Source organism: Limulus polyphemus, unplaced genomic scaffold (genome assembly GCF_000517525.1).
Source record: "Limulus polyphemus unplaced genomic scaffold, Limulus_polyphemus-2.1.2 Scaffold485, whole genome shotgun sequence".
NCBI classification, from domain to species: domain Eukaryota; kingdom Metazoa; phylum Arthropoda; class Merostomata; order Xiphosura; family Limulidae; genus Limulus; species Limulus polyphemus.
The window spans coordinates 462,584-472,015 of NW_013666095.1; the positions used below are offsets into that span (position 1 = coordinate 462,584).

At 33.3% G+C, this 9,432-nt stretch overlaps 1 protein-coding gene across 2 annotated transcripts in view; it reads right to left on the reverse strand.

Moving 5' to 3' along the window:
* The window catches only part of LOC106458564 (CD9 antigen-like), a 63,464-nt gene extending 57,397 nt beyond the window's left edge, over positions 1–6,067 (reverse strand). The window contains exon 1 of one of the 2 annotated variants that reach the window (XM_022384816.1): positions 6,033–6,067. The gene's annotated coding sequence lies outside the window, so the exon portion shown is untranslated. The remainder of the gene's footprint in view (positions 1–6,032) is intronic. The other variant, XM_022384819.1, reaches the window with a different exon arrangement.
* Positions 6,068–9,432: the final 3,365 nt, after the last annotated feature.

Here is a 9,432-nt window from a genome sequence, read left to right on the forward strand (position 1 = left end):
CGCAAAAACTTTCGTCAAATTTGAGCGGTTTTTGTTGAATAACTTTACACACGTGGCATATATTTATAACCAAATGAGACTTATAATCGTAGGTTGAAAAGATCTATCAGTGTACCAAATTGGAAAAAAAATCTATAAAAGTTAAGTATGTTTTTCTATCGAATAAATTTTCTTTACTTTTGGTTTAAAAAAAAAAAAAAAAAGAAGGGAGGAAGAAACTCAATCAAAATTGGAGATTTTATATCTCAGGTGTTTCTTAACAGATTGCCTTAAAATTTGGTACGGGAAGTAAGAATCCAGTAGAGCACATCCACTGAAAATATGTGCTAGTTTGGGTTAACACAGTCCGAGATAGAGAAGGTGGAAAATTGTTATACTATCACTCCTGTTAATAACACACAGTGTGTCCTGCATCAGTTTGTTTTAGCCGCACGACACACTATCGTGTGTCTTGATCTCCTAAATTTATAGCTTCCACCATCAGCGTTTCAAGTTGTATTTTTATCTTACCACTCGGTATTAGGGCTGGTGTTGCTCTTTATCTGTTTTCCTCAACTACTCTTTCCTGACGTTTCTTGTCAAGCAGATCTCTTCTCACGATACCCAAGTATGACAATTTCTTCACAATGATATTTTCCAACAACTATTGATTGGTTTTGCTCTTCTGTAGCGCCTAAATTCAAAATTGTCTATATTTTATTCATACTCTTTTTTTTTTTGTTATTGTTAGCAATATATTAACCTCTACAGAACATTCTCTCTTGTTGTTAGTCTAACAACCTCCGATCTTTACACCCAGTCATCATCTTGGCCATACTTTTTATCATTGTTAGCAATATATTAACTTCTATAGAATAACCTCCCTTGTTGTTAGTTTGATAACCTCCGCTCTTTCTACACAGTTATCATCTTGGCCATACTCTTTCTTTCCATTGTTAACCAGCAACTACTAGAAATGCATAACAACGAACCTGCATTTAAAATATGTTAAATCAATGACTATTTCCAAAGGCATGAATGCAAAACTGTTGCCCTAGTAATATAAAAAGGGTGTTGATAACAAAATGTACCAATTTATAAATGCTGACACATTTTAACACGTAATTATATGTAGTATGTGAAAATTAGTTTAAACTATGACGCACCAGGGGTCAGCCACTGTTACAATTGTTTTTCTTGAGTAAGATTTAATAGAAGTAAATGTATGGACTAGCTGCTTGCAAAACAAAACGCTAAAAGTATTTTTCCTTTTGTGGAAAGAGGTTCCTGAATACAGGAGAAACATTGTCGTAGTTTCATGTATTTATTCAAGGATATCCCATGTTTCTATTATTAATAAAGGAGAAACATTGTCGTAGTTTCATGTATTTATTCAAGGATATCCCACGTTTCTATTATTAATGCAAAGAATGTGGTGACGCATGCGCTGTTTTCTACAGTTGTGTTACAGCAGTAACGTAAGCTGAGTAATATTTTCATAATAGCTGTCACACATGCTTACATTCAAGCGTTCACAGGCTTCTATTATATTGGGTAAAGTCTGACGTCACGCAATGAGTAACACAGTTTACAGAATCATGTTTATCTATATAGTGTTATTTTGCACAAATATTTCGTTTATGTTAAAAATTAATGCACTATTGCGAGCTATAATTCAGCTTTTAAAGTTCGACTAAAATACTGTTAGTATTTGTTGTAACAACAATGGTGAAACAACAACAACAACAGTTATCAATACATTTCTGATGCAGCGGAGAGGCAGATCTAACTTTGTTTCCCCTTCTTGAAGAAAATCTCCAAGATTTGTTTTTTCCTATTACACAAAATATTAATTTTTACAGAAAAGTATTTTATTGATAATCTGTTCCAGCTTTCATTCTAGGGTAATTTAATGCAAATGTATTCAATGTTATTATAGTAAATAAATGCCCCCTCTTCTGAAGCGTTGAGCCTAGATAATTTGATATCTAATTTAACAACAGTTAAAATAGGAAATGAATAACGAATTAAATGTTCACTAAAGGAAAAATCAACATTTCTCCCCAATTGATTTCGATGTCTTCAGTTAGAAACCTGACGGTAGAAGGTGATATTAATAGCATGGCAATGTGGTGACACTGGGATGTTAGGTGTATATAGAAGCTTATTAATGGGTGGCTTTTGTTACTTAATAAATCATGCTTCTTTACTTTTTCTGTTACTTTCATCGCTTTCTCTGTGAATGATATTTCTATCTGAGGTATTTAAACTGTGTTTAGTTAATTTTACATGTTGGAAAACATGAACATAAAAGGAGGGAAGAAGATTTTCCCTTAGTCTAACATTAGTTTCTCTGCCAAATTCCCTTAAAAATCTATGCAGTATTTGCAATAAGTATCCAGAACAAGGGTGATTATGTTTTGAATATTTATTTGAGTGAAGTGTGGAAAACGTCTGACCTAGTTTAAACATAAAACGGACAGCTTTGAAAAAAATCATATTTTTTAGTAAGTTTTAGAAACATAACGTTTATAAAGAAGGGAACAACAAAATGGCTTACCTTAGCTTAAACGATGTTTGTTTTGTGAACTATTATGTAGACAATTATTCATTATTTTGTCCATTAAACATCCTATACGTCATCGCATGTCTTTGTAGCTATTAATATATATTGCCTTCTAGTGTTAGGTGTATGTTTTAGAATTATCGTACAAAGCTACGTAAGGGCACATATCCATCCCTAATATTGAACTAATTGACTAGAGGGAAGGCTATTAATAACTCCTGATGTAATTTTCCCACGGCTCGAAAATGCGGAGCAAGTTTTTCCTTCTTTTTGCGACAACGGGAAGCGAATCATGATCCCTTATTATTTTAAACCGTTAACTATATATATATATATATATATACCGTAACTACAGCTGTATCTTCCCAATAAATGTATTTATTGTGACTAACACCCCAACATCCTGTCCATATAGTTAACAGTCCCTAAAAAAATTTGGCAACCATAGTTTACCAGATGCCTTTTTTGTACCCGACAAACCACACATTACGGACACTTACGCTATTAACATACTTCATAGAATTGTCAACCGAACAGATTTCTTTAGTGGTCTATTGACTTATTTCTTTTGAACTTTTATCAGTGACTAAGAAAACAAAACAAAAAACCCCCAAAAACACGTTTTTAAACAGTAATAGAAAACGAATAACAATTACGACAAAATAACAAATTTTTGATGTGGTGTAAGATATTGTTTGTACACCTAGTTTTCGATGCAACTTTTTTTATATATATATAAACTAGCTGGCTACTTTATTAGGACCTTTTAGATCAGGGACTGACCTGAATAGCAGATGCAGGTTAGGTTGATCACATGATGTGTCACGTTATCCCTGGAGTACTATAAATGACTGGGACAAGCATATTTGCAGTCAGTCTAACAGATATGGAGAAAGGAAAGACATTGCAGTGTTCAAAGGAGGCATGATATTGGACGCAAGTCTAGCAGGTACCATAGTTGCCAAGACAGTTTCGTTTGTAAGTTGCTTCAAGAAATCGGTCGTATAGTTTATCAACAATGGCGAAAGGTAAATAAAATGTCTGCTGCGAGAGGGAATTGTAACCGAAAATAGGTAGTGACAGAAAGAAGAAAAATGAAGTTATACATGATGGTAAAATATATCCGTCATCAAACAACAGACTGAAAGACATTCAGTGCAGAGCAATCACAATTTACGCCCATCTCTAGCCGTACCTTCCGAAGAACGTTGTAATGCGTGAACTACGGCATTGGGGAACCAATGTGTAAACCAATGATCTCGATTACAAACAGGCAAAACACATTTAGTTAGCATAAGGAACACGGGCATTGGATTAATGAGGACTGGTGAAAAGTGATGTGGTCCGAGGATTCACGCTATATTCGTTCTTGCACATATTTGGAGAAAGCCACACAAATCACTAGACTCCTTTTGTGTATTCACAACTGTCCAGGTCGCTGAGGGTGAAATCATACCCTTTAGAAGGTACAACGAATGTCACAGCTTATCTCAGCATCATTTCTGATCAAGCACATCAAGATGCTTCCATACATCGAGTCCAAATTGTGTGTAATTGTTTTGAGGAACATTTCTGAGACTTCAGGCATCTCCCTTGGCCATTCCAATCCTCGAATCACAATCCTATTGAGTATCTGTGGAATGAACTTTATAAAAACACATTCTGTATCATATCCCCTTGCTTACCTGCACCATGAATTTCGTTCAATATCAATGACTGAATAGGTAATAATCCTCGTGACACCTTTCAGCGCCTTCTGGATACAGTGTCACTTCGTATCATGGCCGTTATTCAGGCCAAAGGTGGCCCAACTTGTTATTAGGTTTAGGTCCTAATGAAGTGGCCAGCCAGTGTATATAAGAGCAGTAAAAAAAATAAGTGAGTACGAAGTGCTAGAAAAAATTAAGAAAGACTACATTTATGACATTACTCTAATATCATAAAAAAATGTATTAAATCTGAGAAAAAACGAGCACTGTATTTTCTGTACTGCAGTATAAGCTCCATAAGTGTGAAGAGTTCATTAATATCATATACTTGTTGAATTAGATCAGAATTATAATTGTAGATTAAAACTTTCTGATACGATGTGAAGACTTACTTTATCTTCTAAATATTTTACAGTAAATCATCTTAAGTGTAACTTTCATTATTACTATTAACAATAATGATTTTCCATTAAAATTTATAATGGATTGTTAACCAAGCTACGAAATTCTGTGCTATCATAATGCTAATTATTTGTTCGTGGAACAAACTCTCTCTGTCTCAGTTGAGAGAGAAAATTCGATTTCTGATATGTTTTCCTTGGCCAACGTATCGAAACTCTCGAAATCTAATCGTTCAAAGATTTTTAAAATAAATTTCCGCTTCTGTAGGTCACTTTCAATCTTCTCAATTTCAATCATTCCATACCAATTTTATGCCTTTTTTCATATAGTTCTTCTGAATTTTCATTTCATTTTATACAGTCAACGATTCCGATGTTGTTTATTCGATAGCAGTACACTCGAAATGGAGAAAAATGGAAAAGTTATAGATTGTTTTAACAATTCAATCAAATATAGTTACATTTTCCCAAAGAAAGCCTATTTTCATATTTTGGGGTATAATACATTATGTTAAATTTTAGCTCCACTGCTAGTTAAAAATTACTTAGCGTTGATTTTACTTACAGAGAACTAAGAATTACTTGATGCTTGACCTTCTACGTTAGTTGTCCATAAACTAAAACAAATATTAGAAAATGTGTAAAATACAAACGAAACATCGCAATGAATTTTTTGTATGTAGATTCGCTCTTTTGTAAAACATTTAAATTTATCTTGGACTGACGTGAAGCGAGAGCAAATCTAATAAGCCAATTGTGGCCTAGTGGTTAGCGTGCAGGGTTGAGAATTTGAGGGCCCAGAGTTCGAGTTTATGTGTCGCAAAATTTGTACTCCACACTTTGTGGATGTGTGTTTGTTATAAAAGTGACGTCCAAAACACACTATTCGAATAAAGTGGTTCAAAAATTGGTGGTGGGTCCCATTGACTAGACTAGCTGCCTTCGCTTTAATTTATCAGTTGAAACGACTGGTGCATGTAGCTTTTGTGTGTGTATATTTGCCCGAGTATCCAAAACAAATAAACGCGTCTAATTGGGAATGCTTTTGATTGGTGGGTTGCCCTTGATTTAACGGACGATATCTGGCTTAATTTAGATGCACAATATACATACATTCTATCTACTTATGTCCAGTAAAACGGAAGAGTAAGAAGTATGTTTTGTGAGAAAAACAAACAAACTTTTTTTACCCTCCAAGGTCTTTAAAATGTTATTGAGCTCATTATTTGTTTTGTCATAAAATAAAACATATTTTATCTTATACTAAAATTATTACTACCTAAGGTATGCTTCTGCGCAGTATCAAAGGATCATGTAAGTAGGTTAAAATTAAAGGCTGTAATTCGTAAAATTTATCACCAGAAATACAGTACTTACCTTTAAAAGTATACGAAGTTCACTTGAGTGGATACTTTTGTTTTCTCAATACGAATGATTATTTTCAGAAGTAATATCTTAGTAGAATTACGCCCCTATACCAAAAATATTCACTTATCTTTTCTGCAGGAATTAAGATCTTTAAAATATAATTTTTAGCGGACTTTTTATATTATTTAGTGATAATCCATTGTTAAGATAAACACAGTTTTGGAGAATTGACCTTGAAAAACTCTTATCATGCCAAACCAAAAATAGCTTGTAATTCAACTTCCTCTCACACATAAATATTTGGAGAAAAATCCCACTCGTGAAGCTGTTTGAGAAAATCCAGTTTCAAACAAATAAACAAATTAAATATACTTAAATGTTAGTAACCGATGGTGCTGTAGTGGTTAAACCAACTACCAAGAATAGTATGCAAACAGCAAATTCACTATACTTGTATAGAATGTACACTAGAGGGAAGTCCTCACGCGTGACATAACACAAGCAAGTTTCCGTTTCCTGTCCCTTTTGTGTGAAATAACCGGACTCCTCTGACGTAGCTTGTGAAACAGCTATTTACTGAACTATAGAAGCAACGAAATACATTATGTTAACACTAACATGATTCATCTGGTACTTCACTTATTTAATTATTCAAACGTATGAGTGACGCTATGGTGTCGAAATATAAAGTTACTTACGCTACGTTCGTTCACGTGTAATTTGCACACGCTTTAATTACTCTTCATTTGTAAGCACGAGACCAGGATTTCTTTAAGTTGTCATATAAATCCTTTAAAAATTATAAAAAATGGGTTGCATTTATTGGATGTAACTTCGTATACCATTTAAAGTTTGATGTCTCACACTCTAGCTGGAAATTTCATTAACTTCTTGGATTATTAATAAGAACTTTCTGAAGCATTTCCATTTTTAAGATACCCCCCCCCCAAAAAAAAAAAAAGAAAGAAAAAGCCCATAGCACAGATGTCCCATTGTGTAGCTTTGCGCTTTTAACAACAAACAAACAAACTGTCCAAATAAATATTATACAGAAAAGTTAATCAGTAATATTGATGTACCCTCCGGTGTTTCCATTATACAGAGATTTAGCCACAATTTGAATTTCAGTTGAATTTTGAGAATGATCTTAACTTCTAACTCACCTATTTCCACTTGATTAAGTAGCGTCTAATGAAATGTTTAAAAATATTTTTAGTATTTTTTATGAAACTTTTATAACAAATTTCGATTTATAATTAACTTTGTTAGCAACAAAAGTTGTGTTTAAGGAATATCTTGATCATGTAAAGTCTAACAAGTACCGTCATTGATGGGAAACCAATGCTATGCTAGGACTTGAGAGTATTGTGTGTATGCACAGCAGAATGCCATACATGTAAAAGGTTCATGTAGTCATAAAGCTGCAACAATAGAGGGGGGGAAGAGCCTTGATTACATCGTAGAGGTGTCAGGAGTGTTGGCACGAGCAAATTCTTTTGCTTCTGCTTTTTAAGGTGGTAATCATCTTGTAAAAGATGAGTAAATACCGATTATTAACAGTGGTCAGAATTAGGGTTTCTATCCATTTAAGCAACTCATCATTGAACATAGAGGGTAAAACAACAACAATAACAACATGAACACAGTTGATGCTTCAACAACATGAATACAGTTGATGCTTCATCAATATTTTAGCAGAAACAACTCTTCATAAAGTAAGTAACTAATTAATAGTAACTAAATTAATATTTTCTCCAAATACTAAAACAACGATTAATGCACAAACTGTTACCTGATCAGAAATGCATCATAATGACTTAAGCAACAAATGCCTCCTTAATTTAATTGCATTGTTCCAAATGAACTGATTTAGTATCCTTCCTAGTAAACAACATTATAGAAAAAAAAAGGAATCTTTTAGGAAATTCTCCATTACAAGTTAAATCAGTGTACCTCAACAGCAGAGTTGCGTGAAGAATTCGTTGTGCCTGTTTGACAATATAACTTTAATTTCCGTTAACATAGAATACATCAAATCCGGGCTTTTATGATACACAGGATACGGCTGTAAAGTTTGTTTTAAGGAGGAAATAACTGAGATAGTCAACAGAAAACCTATACATTTGGAGAGTTACCAGCGTTGTGTGAACTTAACAAGTACTGCTCAAACCATATGGGGTTCTGTTAACAGACATACAAGTAAATTGTTTTATAAAGAGACCTAACAATATACTTACCTAACTCTAATTATTACATCGAGACTGGACAATTTTGATAGAATTTACCCTAGAAATGGGAACATTTTCTTTAAATACGTTTGAGACTCAAAATGAAAGACCAATTAAAACATGATTCCCATAAAAAAAAGCAGGAAATAATCACTAAATGTACACATGTATACACCATACCTACGAGTCGCAGATCCTCTCATAATATAGCGTTAGTATTAAGCCTATTAATTGAAGAAAAAATATTTGAGCTGGTGTGTGATTTTTCTGACACTTTAACTTGTTCTAAGTACAAAATTACATTGGTGTTTGACTTCAATGTCTTTGTAGAAGGATTAGAAGATGTGAAGTTACCTTGTTGCCTATTCATGTTAATATTGCAATGTGAGTGTAAACATAAAGCTGTACTTAATTTCTCCTTGTCAAGTTATAGTTAAGATTGTGATACAGGAACATATGGAAGTTCACTCTGATTAAAGACATTATCTGAACTCTCACTTCATCTGTAAGGTGTATGTATGGCACTTGAATTGTCTTGTTAACCTCTATAAGAGGACAATATTTGTTTGTCAATTTGCCATTGTCCGGCCTAACTCTGTAAGAAGTGGTTAATAGAAAGACGGACTTGGCTTCATATTTCTTTGTTGTATCTTAAACCAGCGAAGTTGCTGAATATATAAAATAATAAATTAGTAGCGTCAACATTGCATGTTCTTCAAAACCAATATAAATATGGTGAATAAAAGACAACCGAACACTATAGATTTGTAGTAGAAGCAGTGTCTAATGAATCAAACTCGTCAAATATAAAGTTATAATGTATCCAGATCATCAAAGAATTCTAATGACATGTAAAAGACTAGCCTTTGTGGTCCATTTAGAAAAAAAAAAAGTGGAATAAATTGACACATCTAAATGAAAACTTTATTTTGTGCAACGTTTCTTTACTGCCTGACGAAGGGCATTTGCCCGAAACTTTGCACAAAATAAAAATTGAAAAAGTTTTTATTTAAGCGCGTCTATTTATTCCTTATTATATTTTATCCAAGTTATTCTTCCCACGTCCCAAGGAACAACAATCATTCAATAACTTTTGTGGTACATTTCTCTAACATTAACTTCCATTCTACATTTTTTACATCCACTCCACTGAGCATCAAGTTTTACCTAGAAGAGTTAAC